The 15,787-nt window shown below is 36.3% G+C and overlaps 1 protein-coding gene across 1 annotated transcript in view; it reads right to left on the minus strand.

Annotated features, from left to right (window-relative positions):
• Window positions 1–15,787, minus strand: part of CNTNAP2 (contactin associated protein 2) — a 1,021,890-nt gene that overhangs the window by 873,265 nt on the left and 132,838 nt on the right. The gene's annotated exons all lie outside the window — the stretch shown is intronic.

Consider the following 15,787-nt stretch of genomic DNA (forward strand, 5'->3'; position numbering starts at 1 on the left):
AGATGAACATATTTCCAAAGCCTAGGAGGATATTTGCACAGATATCTGTTTTATTAACTCTTCCCTTTCTATTTGTACTCTTATCCCAAGTTTGGGGGAAATTCAGACAACAAAATGGACAAATTGCCAAGTTCTTACTGGAAGGTAGTGAATCTACTGATCTTCAAATAAACCTTTGTAAGTAAAGTATTACATATATAGAAATACCTAACAACTATTTTTGGGAGATTCCTGAACTCATTAAAATAAAGGAAAAAAAAATAAGAAAAGAAAAAAAGGGGGAAAAGTAAAGGAACATCAGCATTCATTTTTCTACGTAATTTCTACATAAAATAGATTTTGTCTGATGTACTCTGGCCATGAATTATGAATTTACCATGCTGAGCAAATTCAATAGAGTGTGAATCAGCTTAGGTTGTCTATATGGTCTAGCATCTGAGAACTCTCATATGCTAACTTGCTCTATAAACCCAAAAACAAGAAATTGTTACATGGTTTTCTGTTTCAAGACCCTAAACACTGTGAATTCAGCAAGAGACAGCCAGCAAATACTGTCAAGCAAGTCAACAATAAATAGGTTATAAATAATAGGCTGTAACAATGCACAGTTGTTAGTGAGAGAAATAGGGAGCAAAGTTTACAAAAGTATTAGAAGGTGTAAAATGAGGTGGTGTAATAAAGGTTCCTCATAAAAACAATAACTAATAAGAAACATGGCAGAAGAAACTTGGTTTGGGGTAAGGGGAATAAAAAGAGCATATGAGGGAAGATGGTGACTCTATTTGGGTAGGAAAAAGGGGATGGGAAGAAGGAATTTTGGAGGGCATTTGACAAGATAAGGTGAAACACTGGGGAGTAGATAATAATGAAGAAGGAGTCTGCCACTAAAAGGAGATTTGCATAATGTGCCATACCTTCAACTACTGTATGTTAGCATAATTTTACTGGAGCCAGTAGAGTTTAGCTGATTGACAGAAAAACAAAAAAACAATATTTATTTCCTGTGTAGAGCTTAATATCATCATTGCATCACTTCTTCTAAGGTAGATTTTGAATATTAAACAATCCCACCAAATAAAGCCTAAATGTAATGCCCTTAATACGAAAAATAATCCCAAATAACAAAATGAACTGACAAAAAAAAAATCTCTGTCAGTGCTTATAAAAGCATCTATATAATAAGATGAGGAAAAGAGATTTAATTGGAGAATAATTCTGATCTTCTCCACAGTATAGCTTATTTCTGCAGTACAAACTTTATAATTGTTTAAAATTACACTAATCCTTTAAATTAAGGAAGAATGATCTGGTAATTTCATATATCATTGAAAATGTAAAAATATTTTGAAGAGATCAAGAGAGCACAAATTCCACTGAGTCAAGTTATGCCTATCAAGTAATAAGTCTGCATGATATAAGAGAAAGAACATCAACCAATAACGAACTAAAACATAGAATTAACTACCATGATGTAATAGCAACTGATTAAAATGAAAGCAGAGATTTTCTGCCAGATTGTTGTTCATCTCTGTCAAAGTTTACTGCCAAATTTCATACAAACATGACTGGTAACCAGAAATAAAGACAGAAAAGCAGTAGGACTGAGTAGCACTCTGGATATTCAGTAGGACTGAGTTGTACTCTGGATATTCAGGTTAGAGGTTTGAATTTTCAAACTCATAGACTGCTTGAATCAGGATTTAGATAGGGAATATTTATAAAGTCATGCCATCATAAATCTGCACAACACTCAACCTTTAGAGGTGGGATCTTTTATATAAATTATACCCTTTCAGAGAATTTTTTCATATTCTTTCCCTAAAGTGCACTTAGGATATTGTCCGTCTTCAAAGAATTTTCATCCCTAGAAAGCATTCAACCCAGTATATGCTTGTGAAGGCAAAATTTGCCTATCATGATCTGAAAGCTACTCTATCTCACTGCATAATGTGCAATTTAGGGTTGGGTTCTCAATGTACAGTTACTGGTATTGCCTGGTTTAATGCAACATAAATTATCAAAAATACTTTGGAGACATGGGAAACAAAATGAGTTTTGTATGCAGACTCATTGCAAATGTTATTGTACTGAACAAAATGTGTCATAGCACATTTTTCATTGTGCTGAATAACTGAACTCTGTCCAAAATAAGTGGAGTCAGGATCACAGTTTATTACTAGATTTCCTTTACCCTCTCAGCTCTGAAAAACTGAACCAGTATTTGTTCCTCCTTGCTGCAAAGGCACCTGTCATTCTTCAGACATTAGCTCCAGCTTATAATTTACAAATATAACAGCTCAGATAGCAATACAGTGGCTTTGTAGAGCACTGAGAGTAAGATTCAAGTTCAGGAGTACAGAAATTTCTTCTGCATTGTACATATCTAGAACAATTCCTTTTATTAAAAATACCCTAGTTTATACAGTAGAATCCCAATGAAAACCTGCTTACTCACCTGTTGCTGACTAATCATTACTTGCCACCAGTCCAATTTCCTTTGCAAATAATAATTTGTCTTTTTTGTTCCTTTGTGTAATGGTACCATTTTTCTGTAATATTCACAAACATAGAAATCTTATTATCTGGTATAGAGGACCAGACCAAAAGACTTACCCAATAAATAAAAAGTTGCACATCTTTTGTTAACTTCTGATAACAGAAGTCAGAGGATTTATAAAAAAACAGATCTGATTTGCGACCCAACTAATTTATCATTCCAACTCTAGCTGTCTCAGGCAAAGTGATAATCTTCCTGGTTCTCCCAAAATGGAAGGTTTTTCCAAAATACTAAAAATAAAACAGCAAAGAGAAAGAAAAGTGGTGCATCAGATCACTAGAAAAAAAGTGCAACAACTGCCTAAATACTTTTCTGAACTTTCAAATTATTTTTTTATTCTTAACAAAGATATCAAAATCTCCTTCTAGTCCAGGCTAAGATTTTGTCATTTATTTATACATGATCATTGCCATTTAATGCACTTTGGTGGGAGCCGGGCTGTGTATTTGACCTACTCATACCATTGTAGTACACTTAGGAAAAGGAGGGTAAAGGCTATGAATTCCTAGCTCATTTAACCTCAAAATGGTTCATTCCCACTGGGATTAAGAACCAGTAATAATTTTCACTGATTTAATATTAGTAAGTACAACTCTTTATAGGTAAAAACAAAATGCAACATATCAGATTGTCCAAGAAAAAACATGTTTCACTCCTAAATTTTCAGTGAACCAACAGAAAGAGAGGATAGATTTATCCTCTGCAGAAATGAGGAGTTCACAGTAAGCCTTTCAAGTACAAAAAGTGATACTCAGCCCAACAAAAAGATGTTTGCTTTTCCAAGTAAAACCACACTTTAATTTGGTGTTACAATTAGAGGAGTAAGTAGATTACACATTGGATAGGAAAGAATTAAAACTCTCTGAAGATTTTGAAGCTTCAGGGAAAAACTGCTTGCAAGAAGTAAAATATTAGACCAAGAAAAGTAAACTCTGATGAAGGAATTTCAAAGGATAAAACTGAAGACCTAATTGCACAATCTGCTTCTCTGCCAGACACCGTGTTAAGATCACAGCTGAAGGAGCAAGAGGATTTTCTGGTTTATAAGTAATTTAAGTGCAATTTTATTTCAGCTGTCTGCTAGTCTGTTATCAAATTTCAATACACTGTATTGTCAGTTAAAGGTGCTATTAATTCTTCTATTTGCACATTATTTTACCCTCAATGGAGTTTAAATCATCTAATGTAACCTCAAGGTATTCCTCAGCAAAAGTCTGACAAAATAGGGTAAGGAAGCGCTAAGCAAGAAGGGATTCTTTTGATATACTTCATAGTGTTTAGAGTCTAAATGAAAGGGGGATTCAATACTGAAGGAGATACAGGAGGTATAACAGATGCTTTAGGCAAAATAATTTAGAAACACATCTACTTAAAAGAGGAAGTTGCAATAAAACATTTCCACACCATTAACTTTAGGTTGTGTACATATTATATAAAGAATCCATGATGAAGAAATGCTTGCCATAATAAAACTGCACATTCCAGATTGTGGCCAGGAAGCACTGACAGACTATAGGACTCCAGATACTGTATATGCTTCAGAGTTATGCTTCAAATTCCTAAAGCTGAATTTAGGAGGTTTTCAAGGCAGCAGAAATTACTTTGCAGTAAAACTAACAGTGCATGCCCATCTTGTATACAAGGGAGAGGAGGAGGAGGCAGAACAGCAGAGCTGGAATGACTCACAGTCCAAAATGCAAGACTACAGGAGTTACAGTTTGCTAATGAGCTTCTCCTGTGAGAAAGGGACAGGAGAAGCTAGACATCATTTGAGAGCTAGACAGAATTTTCCTCAAGAATAAGAACAAGTCTGTGTGCCTTGCATCCTGTTTTGAAATTTACATTAGTTCAAAATTATATAAAAGTATAAACAACTGTCAAATGTTTTGAACTTATCATAGAGCTTTTGAAGGCATACTGTTGATGACAAAGAAAGCAAAGCAGAGCCTCTAATAGCTTTGAAATAGCTGTGTCAAGGAATTTAACAATGTCTGCAAATCAGTGCTCATCAAATTAAATTCCAGGCAATTCAAAGAATAAACCCTACTGCAGGAAGTGATACTTTGAGCTAATTATAACCTAGTGGAATTCACTTCTAAATTTTCCTGAGACACAGGTTACTCTTTCAACAGGGGGGGTGCGATGACGACAACACACTCACCAAAAACAAGTAAACAATTCAAACCAAAAAACAGTGATTAAACTTCATGTGAATGTGCCATACTTTTGAGTGACAGCTTTATTTTGCCAACAATACCTAGAAGCACATTTAAGGATAGGAGCAACACTGATGTAAAAGGGAAGTGAGGAAGAGTAAACAAAGCATCTGCCATTAACTTCCTGTAGCTGACATTGCTCCCCTGCTGAATTTCTTTCTTGGCACCGTTTTCTTCACACACACCCTCCATAATTGCAATAATAAAAGGTGTGTGAAGGGGAGATTATGGAGTTGGCAGTAAGGTGCAAAACACAGGGAGTCCAGGATGTACTCATCTTTTTAGGACATTTGGAGAGTTATAATTCTAGGTGACATTTACTGCATTGTTTGTCTTAACTATTTTGGCTATTGTAGCGCACATTCTCATTTAAGCTGCATCCACACTGGCCCATAAAAATGCCAGCTGTGACCAAATCCAAAACTGAGTGTTCTCACAAAATCTTTCCACCTCAAAACTAAAGTGTCTTTCCACCTCAACACCAAAGTGCTGCTGCTTCTGACTGATCTATGTATCAAAAAAATTAAAAAAAAAAATCCATGCAGTACAAAATTGTAATTAACCCTTACTCATAAGTCACAAACAAATTCAAAAAGGTCAATAATAATTTTATCTGCTGCACAATTGTAATTGATTATAATATAAATGGTCAATTCATAGTAGAATTAATTATCCAGAAGAAAATTGAATCAAAGGGTCCCTTAAACCCAAAATACTTGTTCTCCTATGGCTTATATTCACTGATTAAGGAGTACAATAACAGGTAAATTGTCAAGAACACTTTAAACCTGAGCAGGCAAAGCCACTGCTTTGAGTTCTGTTCCTTTAAAAGAACCCAAGAAAAAGAGAAGCGCAACATTTTTACTGAAAAGAAGTTAATACATCCTAGTTTGGTATGGAGGCTGGAATGAGTATGGGAATACTGATGTAATGTTTCTTCCAGGAAACACCGAAGGAATAAAATTAGGCAATCAGAAATCTGAAATTCTGTAGAGTGAGAACTCCAGCAGGTAGTTTCCAAGACATTTAGCATTCATTTCAGAAACTAAGAAAACTGTTGTTTTTAAAACGATATTCAAATCTGCCCAAACCTCGTTTTCAGAAAATTAAACATCTTTTTCTTTCTATGAATTTGATGAATCACAGAACTTGAATGTAAGCACTTTATTGCCCCTCAGCAAATTATTACCTTTAATCTGTTCAGACCACTACAAAACCACCTGACACTTAAGCCTATGCCAGGCCCACTGAAAACCACACACTTCAAAACTTGCAAGAAATGGATCATTTTTCCCCAACTTTCTTTTTCAGATTCACGGTGTTTCTATTACGTTTTCCTTTATTTATTCTATGATGTATAATGAGAAGGTTATGTGGAAGACTTTTACCTATTATGTAGAGGATTCATAAGGATGGTAGGGCGAGCATGACCAGCTCTATGGCTGGGAGAATTGTTCAGATGAGTTTGATTACTTGTGCATCAACTGTACTTGATGACTGTTTTTCAGTAAGTTTGTGGTTAGAGTTTAATTTACTGTTCAACATTGAATTATCCTGATTTAGCACTTCAGGAAAGAACTTCAGTGCACTATCCATGCAACTATTCTGTACTGAGAAAATTTCTGGTTGTAAAGATGTACTCAGGATCTCCTGTTTTTCTTGCTTTTTATTCATAGAGACAGCAAACTCACCCAAAGTTTTGTGACTCTTACCTGCCAGTCACAAAACTTACATGGTTATTTAATATATTTTAATGCTAATATGAGGCTCCTGTTTATTTGTCTGACTTGTTATATCACTGTGCTGATGTGGTCCTTATTCTTACTCCAGTCTTTATATTTAATAGACAAATCACTGGAAGTTTACTGCATTCATTATTTTTGTTACGATTTTAATGATGCAACCAGTAAATTGTAAAAGTAAATGTAAACCAGTACACCAAAATGTTAAGAGTAGTGCATATTCAGTCCTTAAAGTTTTTTCTCTTGTAGCTTATCAGCTAATTGTTGCTTCTTATTTAATGACTGTACAGCTAAGATGAATAACTGCTTCCTAGCCACGCTTTTCTAACATCCTCACAGGCAATATTCAGTATAAGGATGTCAAAGCTTAGCCCTCTGAATCTGATCTTCACGGCCAGTAATTATCAAATATGTGGTCCAAATATATATTATTTTAGAATGCCTTGAAATATTTTTTGTTACCCCTGTAGGCATCATTGTCTAGATATCAATTGGTTAACTGCTCAGAAATACATGCATTTTTACTTTAGCTTTTCAAATGTTTATTAAGGGCAGTTAATTAATAAAGACTTTGCTAAAGAAAGTAGACCAGTTCACCTCTCCTCAAAGCAGAACATGTTTATCTTGAAGAAATAACCTCATTCAACATTTTTGTATCAGAAAGGTTGCTTTGGGAGAAATGAATAAGGCTATAAGATTCTCTTTCTAGAGATAATCTTTCATCCTTTTAATCCTATTCTTTCTTTTACAGATTTTGGTTTTGTTTTTTAAAAATTTGGTTTTTGGGGGTTTTTTTTTGATAAAACCTCAAAGATTAAATTCTGATTTCACTGCAAGATGTAAGGGTGAGAAAAAATTTTAAGATCTGGGATGCTTAAGGTAATCTCCCCATGGTCAAAATCAACTGTAGGAATTTTGTGCTTTTTTCAAAAATATATTTGCTTATTCTGTAATTCTAACAGGGACCTCAGTACAGTTAGGAGATATTAGCATGAAAATGCTAATGAGAATGACAAATAATTTAGGTACCAGCTGCTTGGAAAAAAAATAATCAAGGGGAAAAAATGAGTATTTTTGATAAATCACAGTGCAGGGAGTTTCTACTATGAGTCTGGTGTTTGCTCTTCAGTCCTATTAGCCTATATATCATGTTATCACTGATCTCTGCAATGTGATCTCGTATATCCAGTTTTCTCTATGGATAAGGTTTATCAGGATATGACCTATGCATATTTCAATCACCATATCTCTTTGTCCATTGTGTGTAACAGGTCAGTGCATTTAAATATAAGCTAAAACTAAATTGCAAAAGTCTTAGGTCCTGAGTCTGTAGGATGATATGTAATAGCTAAAAATCAGATCCAGATACAAACTTGAAATATTCAGAGTTAGGGTTTCAAAACATTGGTAATAAGCAACAGTGATATCAGATTATGGATTCATACAACAGGTTTGCTTACAGACCAGACATAGAAAATTTTGAAATTAAAATTGCATTAGATATACTTGAATCTCTTAGTTCAGAATTCCATTGAAAATATCTACTTCAGTTTCTCTTGATTAGCTCTGCACTTTCTCAGGAAAGGGCACCTGACCAAATTAATAATAAAGATCCTTCTGAATTACATTTACAGTTTTACACAAGCTTTTGGGAGGCTGTGACCAGGTGCCTACAAGGCTGCTGAGTGATCAAAGGCCAGTTAGCCCATCCCTCTGTCTCTATCTAACACAGCACAAGAGAGGATATCACTAGATTTTGCAATACATCAGGGACAGTAAAGAAATAGCCTTTGTGCTGGACATTATGCAAACCCAGAGCTCTGGATCTGCTCCAGCAACTTATAGCATGTACCTGCTGCCAGGTTATTTGTAAAGCTAACCAAAGTCCAGCTGTCCAGCAAACCAATCCTCTTGTTTTCCTTGATTGAGCTGGCATCTCTGCATTAGAATCTGGGGAAGCCATACATTTTTTGAGACATTCCCTTTGCAGCACAGACAGAGTGGCTGTTGTGCTCTGGAGGGATACTGCACAGTTCTTCAGATGTTGAGCATTTAACAGCACTTAGTTAACATGCTGTAATGGTACTTCACAGAGCAATTATTAAATTACTTTGTTCTACTGTAATGACCAATGATTAAACTTTCATAACACTGACATTACACGCTTTATTTATCAGGCTCCTATACTTATTAAATTATTGGGAGGGTGGGGAGGGATCTTAATAGAAGTGAATTTGTGCAATTATCTTTCAAGGTCAAAAGCTGTCTCCTGCTGTGAAAGTAGACAAACCATGTAAAAATTACTTTAGAAGTTCTTTATTGTTTAGTCTTTGCATTGTCTATGTTGTCTAAAAACAAAGCTCGCATGGTTCTCTGAAGCATCTACCTTCCACCCAAAGAGAAACACGCACACAGTCCCCTTTTCAGGGACACAGTATAGCAATAGTGAACTTGAAAACAAAATTACCAATTCAAGATGATGCTGTTGAGGTATTGGAAATTATCACATCTGAGTCACAGAACAGTTCTGTTTGGAAGGGACCATAAAGATTATCCAGTTCCAAGCCACAGACACTTTTTACTGGACCAAATTGTTCAGAGCACCATCCAACCTGCCCTTGAACACTACTAGGGATGGGATATCGCCCACCTCTCTGGGCAGCCTGTTCCAGTGCCTCACCACCGCCACAGTAAATAATTTCTTCCTATTCATTGAACAGGAATTCTTACACAGGAAATTTGCTGAGAGATGCAATATTTGACAAATAATCCTAACAACTAAATTAATTTGCTTCAGCAAATAATTTTGAAGCTTTAGATAACAAACGTACTCAGAATTTCCATTACTTCCTACATTCAAGGACAGATGTTTACACAAAATTCCCTGAAGTAAAGGGGAATAGAGCATGTAAAAATTTGAGATCATATTTTCCCGTTCCTTCACACATGTACATTGTTTGGTCATTGCAATGCAGGCTAGGCCTCTGCAGAACTTGCATTACATACCTGCTTATGGCAGTATTTCATGGATAATCTTTCATTTGGAATTTAGTTTGTGTATTAATAATAAAACCATGAGATAACCATTATTTTGCTGAAGTCGCAACACCAAATTAGTCAGAGCAGCTCTGTTTCTTACCACATAAATAGTTTGCAAAGCCAAGTAACTCAGGGATCCATTAATAATGACTCCTGAATTTTTAAACTTGGTTTGCATTTCCTGCAGCTCCATATATTGTGTAAGATATCTTAAATTTATAGGCAGATTATATCAATATATTATGATTTAAAAAAAAAATTCAGGACTGTGGGAGCTTTTGATGTTCTTCTATATTCTGTACATCTACTGTGTTTTGAACCAAAAAGCTCATTGTTGGTCATAAAAATCTCTGTTTCTGAATCTCTGTTACTAAAAACATCCTAATTTCTTTTTTTTTTCTTTTTTTTTCTTTTTTTTTTTTTTTTTTTTTTTGTGTGTGTATGCAAAGGACATTCTTTCTAATTCTATTTATGTTTTGGAAAAGTACCTGAATATTTAGGGATTTTATTGCTCCTTCTCCTTGCAAACAGCTGCTGTCATCATGTGCTTCAGCTCTATTCCAGTAGACACCCTTATATTTCTGCTTCAAGGAAAAGGAGAGGAAAAATCCAGCCAACTCAAAATCCTATTAAACTGTTGTTTTCTGGAAGGCTTGAGAGCTTCATTAAGTAGCTTGCAAACACAGCATGCTGGGGGAGTTTTAGCCTGTTGACCACTTATCAGAGAAAAAACTGAATAGGTATTTAATTATTTTAAATGGAAAAAAAAATGAGTAAGAGCTCTTTGGGGGAAAAAAGAGAAAAAATGTAATTAAATTATTTTAAAGAATAAATTTCTAAAAGGAATAGCAATTTTCCTGATTTTCAGGTTCTGGATTTGGCAAACAGGAGATGAACTGTCAGGAACTGCAGAGATAGAAGGACTTGAAAAGAAGCATGATATAAAGTAGGCCAGATAGCCAAAGTGTAGCTATGAACAGTACAACTAATCCTTATCATAGGTCATTACAGGGCAACCTCTCCAGAAAGCTCTCATAAACTGTGGAACTACTGGCTCTGCATGCTCATTAGTGTGTATATGCACAACGCTAAAATAATGACACAGTTAAATAGATTTTGTCCTTAACAGCAATTCACTGGGTAGCTGGAAGGCTGAGCATGGCATATTCATGGCATTTTAGAAACAGCAGAACGGTTTTTGCACCATTACACAATTTGACATATTTTCTACAAGCCCAAGCACTTCTTATATAGCATGGTAACCTGAATATCTGATTAAAGGAAAAAGAAAAAGATTGCAGAGAGCAAAACCAAGCAAAATAACTTCAAAAGGGTGGTGGTGGAAAGGAGAATAGGTCTTAATTGTAAGGAGCCTTTGAGGAGCCTAAAGGATTTTTAAACTAGGGAAAAAATCCTCTGTGTCATTCATGGGCTTTTAACTTTCCTTTGATGAAGAGGAACACTTGAAAGCCTCCTTGTAGCATCTCTTTTTTAATAAAATGAAATACTTTTCTCCAGTATGTTCTTGTAGGGCCATGACTCTCTAATTCCTTCTTTGTTTCCCTGTGCCCCTTCCAGACTATTTCTTGACACTTCCATCTTTAATATCAGCATAAATTAAAAAGATTCAGGGTATGGTAATTACCATACCCTGAATTAAGTTTCAAGAACTCTTCAGGAGAAGCATCAAAGAGTTTGCTGAGAAAAAAAAGAAATGTACTTTTTTCTAATATCCCCGAAGCTCTACTGAATTCTTCATGGTGTGACAGTGTGACTGGTTTTGTGGTGACCCCCTTTCCTCAAGCACACTCTTTTTCTAAGTAGCTATGGAGGTGACCAAGAAAATATACAAGAATCAGTTTTAAGTTCTCAAATATACTTGATATTTTTAAATGCCTCTTGAACAGGAGAACTGTAGGACAATCTCAGCAGTCTAGCATGTTTGTCACAGCCAAACCAAAGAACCAATTCAAGTTATTCCTGCCACACCAGTGGGTAGAAATTCCAACTGGTTTCAATATCAATTTAAACACCAGGTGCCTTAAAATGACTGAGATTCTGCGCAGGGGAGAGCAGTGGATCAAGAATCACAGAACAGTTTGTGCTGGTGTCCTGGTTCGGGGCAAATTTTGGAGAGAACCCCCAAAGGGGTTCCTCTAGAAATCAGATTCAATTGGCCTCTTCCCCCCGCTGGTTCGGGAGAAAATACCTCCTTGGAGAAAAGTGGGGAAAAAATCCTGTTTATTAAACAATAAAACCTAAACAATATTAAACAATAAAACCCCTTGCTGCTCCAAAAGAGATGACAAACTGAGAAAGTCCCTCCCTGGGTTGCAGCTGAGCTCACTCAGTCTCTGATCAGTCTCCAGTGATGGAAATGTCACAGGCCAGGCCTGGCCAGGTGGGCCTCAAGTGTGAGCTGCCGGTGCTCTCCTGGGTGTTCAGTCTAGAGTAGGTTAAACAGGTCCAAAGAAAAGGGAAAAAAACCCCACAGTCCAGGGAACTTCTTGGCCTCAGCTAGCTAAATTAACTAAAAGCAAAAGAGAGCTCTGTCCAGCTGTCTGTCCATCTGCAGACAGCACAGTCCAGGAGCAGGAATGTGGAGGAGTGAGTGCAGTGTCTGAAAACAAACTGCTGCTTCTTCTCTGCCCCCTTCACTCTCTGGAACAAGTCCTAAAGGTGCAAAACTTATTATTCAGCATAAAAAGAACAGGACAACTGGGGATAAAAGCATCATATAGCCAACCCAGGACAGTGGGAAGGGATCTAAAAAGATCATCTATTCCAATCCCCATTGAAGGAGCAGGGACATGATAGACATTGGATGCAGTGTGGCTATAAATATTATACTTCAAGAGAATCTAGTGCCCCATATTATTTTACACCTCCATCTGTGACCTTACATCAGAAGACTCAAAAGCAAGCTTTTGGATGACACCCAGTTTAGCAGAGTTGTTCATACACCGGAAGGTTTCATGTGCCATTCACAGAGATCCCAATATACTGGGAAAAGGTGTTAGCAGGAACCTCATGAAATCTGACAAGGGCAAATGCACCCTTGGCACCGTGATAGAAATAAACCCATGACCTGGTATAGAATGTAGACTGGTGGAGTGGGTAGCAGCTATGCAGAAAAGGGCCTGAGGGGTTCTAGGCTGAGGGTGAGCAGCGTGCCTTTGCAAGTGATAAAGGCTAACCACATATTGGACTGCATCAGCAAAAGCATATAGAGTAACTCAATGGAGGGTTATTAATTCCCTTCATTTGGCACCTACAAGGCTTCATCTGGAACCCGTTATCCAATTTCAGGTCTCCTAGCTCATCAAGAAACTGCAGAGTCCAGTGGAGCATAACTAAAATGGTTAAGGACAGGAGCATATGGTAGTTGAGCAGCAACAAAGATAATTGGTTTTGTTTACCCTAAAGAAGACTGAGGGAGAGATCCAACTGCAGCCTTCAACTACCTAAAGAGTGAATGCAGAGAACTCAGAACAGTACAATGAAAACATTAGGAGTAAGAAGTTGGTGCCTGAAAAAAAGAAAATGATAGCAATAATGAGAGGAGCAATGATGGAACAAGGCACTCAGAGAGTTTGTGGAAAGTCCATCCTTGGAAATTTTCAAATCTCAGAGAATCAGCCCTGTGCAAAACATTCTAGCTTGGAAGCTATTCCAGCATTGAGTAGGAGTTTGGGCTATGATCTCCAGAGGCCCCTACCAACCCAACTATTTTTGACTAAAATTTTTTACTAATTTTTTTTTTCTAAAATCCTATTGTAATCTTTTAGGAATAATGTCTGCCAATTTATAGCTCCTGTTCCTCCTGGAAGGAGCTCTGATAGACTTCTATATGTTAAGTCAGATTAAAAAAATCCATAAATACTGCAATTGTTTACTGTCCCTTTGGCCCTCATGAGGGTGCCTGTCTGATGCTAAAATATACAACTGGTGAGTTCAAAGTACCAGAATAGATGGTTTGCACACTAAGAGTGGGAGAATGGATCAGGAAATAAAAGAGACTAGTAGAGTTTATGATGCTTAGCTGAATGCCTAATCTGTTGAGGAAGAAAGATCAGTTAAAATTAATTGCTGCATAAGCCCTCTCTTAGCTGAACAGTAAGAAGACAATCTCTGGAAGAGGAAGAGGCTTCCTCTTCCTTTTCCACTTGCAACTTTAGCAACAGTCAATAGATCTTTCACCTCAGGAGACAAAGTGGGGACATTTTGTGAGACAGCCTTTTCTCTCAAGCTAGAAGGGAAAAGATGACAGATTTTCAAAGATTTAGCAGCCCATCATTAGTAGTTCCTACCTCCATTAAGCCAGATGATGAATGGAAATGAAATAAACTCTAATGAAGCCTTCTCTTTCTTCTTTCTCAAAGCTGGCTGTTCAAAGGATGATCAGATATCTCTGAGCAAAGAGCTATGGGGTCCCAGGTTTCACTTTCTTCTCTACAAGGGCCATTACACTCATCTGAGTGGTTCATTTGTTTTTCTTGTCACTTAAAGGCTTATATCTTGAGGGTTATCATTACAAAGGGAGGGGGGGGGTCACTAATGTCCTAAATTAATATGTCAGCTTAATGCTTTCAAAAGTGTTTAAGACTGTAATTTTTTTTTCTTCCATAATGTTGTTACTCGGGTAGCCTAGACAAGAAATTTAATTGTCCAGGGAAGTGGCTATATTGGTCTAAAGACACAGCTTCTTCAAGTGTGGAAATGAGCTCATCTCCAGGGAGTACATTTTAACCACATGATTTCAATGTCTGTAATGGTTATACCTCCTGGGGAAACTATATAGAAGAGTCCTTTAGAAATAAAACAGCAACATGATAAAAACTCTGTTGGTGCATTAAGTGCCTTATGTTATTGAAGACCAGGCAATATTGAGAGATAACAATATTTAGAGAAATGTGGAAAAGATCCAAGAGGTCTTTTGACAGAGACCATGTTATCTTCTAACCTCTTCTAATATTTACTGTTTTGTTTTCTTCTTATTATGAAGATAGCTTTGTTTCCATATCTGAAAGCAAAACAATATTTGGAAAATTCCAGGCAGACCTTTGTGTTCATACATTTGCTTGAGGCTTAACAGATGAAAAACTTCTCAAGTACTCAGTAGGTGGAAGTCTGTTTTCACAGGAAATGTTTATTTGTAGACAGACAACTGAGATAAAGTAAACTAAAATGGCAATAACATTGAATAACTGTACACATTTTTGATGTTGTGTTTAGAAGGAAACTGGGAAGTCACTGTCATGGATGAAAACCTGACATTGAAAATTGCTGTGAGCAAACAATGATGCAAAAAATATTTTAAAATGTAAAGATGTCATTGACAGTAGCTTTATAGGTACATCTCTATTCCTAGGGTAAGTTATAAAATCCTTGTGACAATACTAATCATTCAAAAAATCCAGAAAAATTAGTTTTGAATAAATGTTTCAAAATAAGAACAAGTCTGAGCATTCGACTGTTTTTGGTAGTCTTATATCTGACAACCCTTGTTGAGAGTTAATTTGAGAATTCAGTTATCCAGAGTCTATTTCATACTCTTTTAGCTCCAGGAAGGTTTCTAAAAACATTAGGATCTCCTATGCCCCATTATTGGCCCCATCCATATGGACCAGAAACATTTCTGTCCCTGATGCTATTGTGCAACGGGCTGCTATGCAAGCACTCAGCCTAGGTGTGCAGCACAAAATAAACTTTGGGGAAAATACTTATATTTTTTAGTCTAAAGAAGAGGATAAAATCAGTCTCTTTCCCATAAAATCTTAAGACTGCTCCTACAAAAGCAGTGTGTCAGCTTGTTTCAACTTCAAAACAATCATGTACACAGATAAAATCTTTATTTCACTACAAGATTTGTGAAATTGAGACTTAAGAAAATTATTTATACTTGTCTTCTTTGTATATTTCAGATGGGATGCTGTAACTGAACCAGCAGTTTCATCTCTGATTCTAACCAAGAATTTTTTTTCTTTTTTGGCCATAGCAGCATTAGCCTGGCAATAAGTATTTCAGGATTGCAGAAGAAGGAGGTTCACACTGTTTTTCATGCATTCTTTTCTTAGCTTACAGAATATCTTTGAGGTTTCCAATCACTGGTTGCAGGAGTCATATACCAGGATTAATGCTGCATAACTCAGATGAAATACTTCAGAGAAAGGGAGAATAAAGATAAAACCACATGGGATTCAAAATCATTACCACCACTACATTCTGCCAAT

Source organism: Melospiza melodia, chromosome 1 (genome assembly GCF_035770615.1).
Source record: "Melospiza melodia melodia isolate bMelMel2 chromosome 1, bMelMel2.pri, whole genome shotgun sequence".
Taxonomy (NCBI): Eukaryota; Metazoa; Chordata; class Aves; order Passeriformes; family Passerellidae; genus Melospiza; species Melospiza melodia.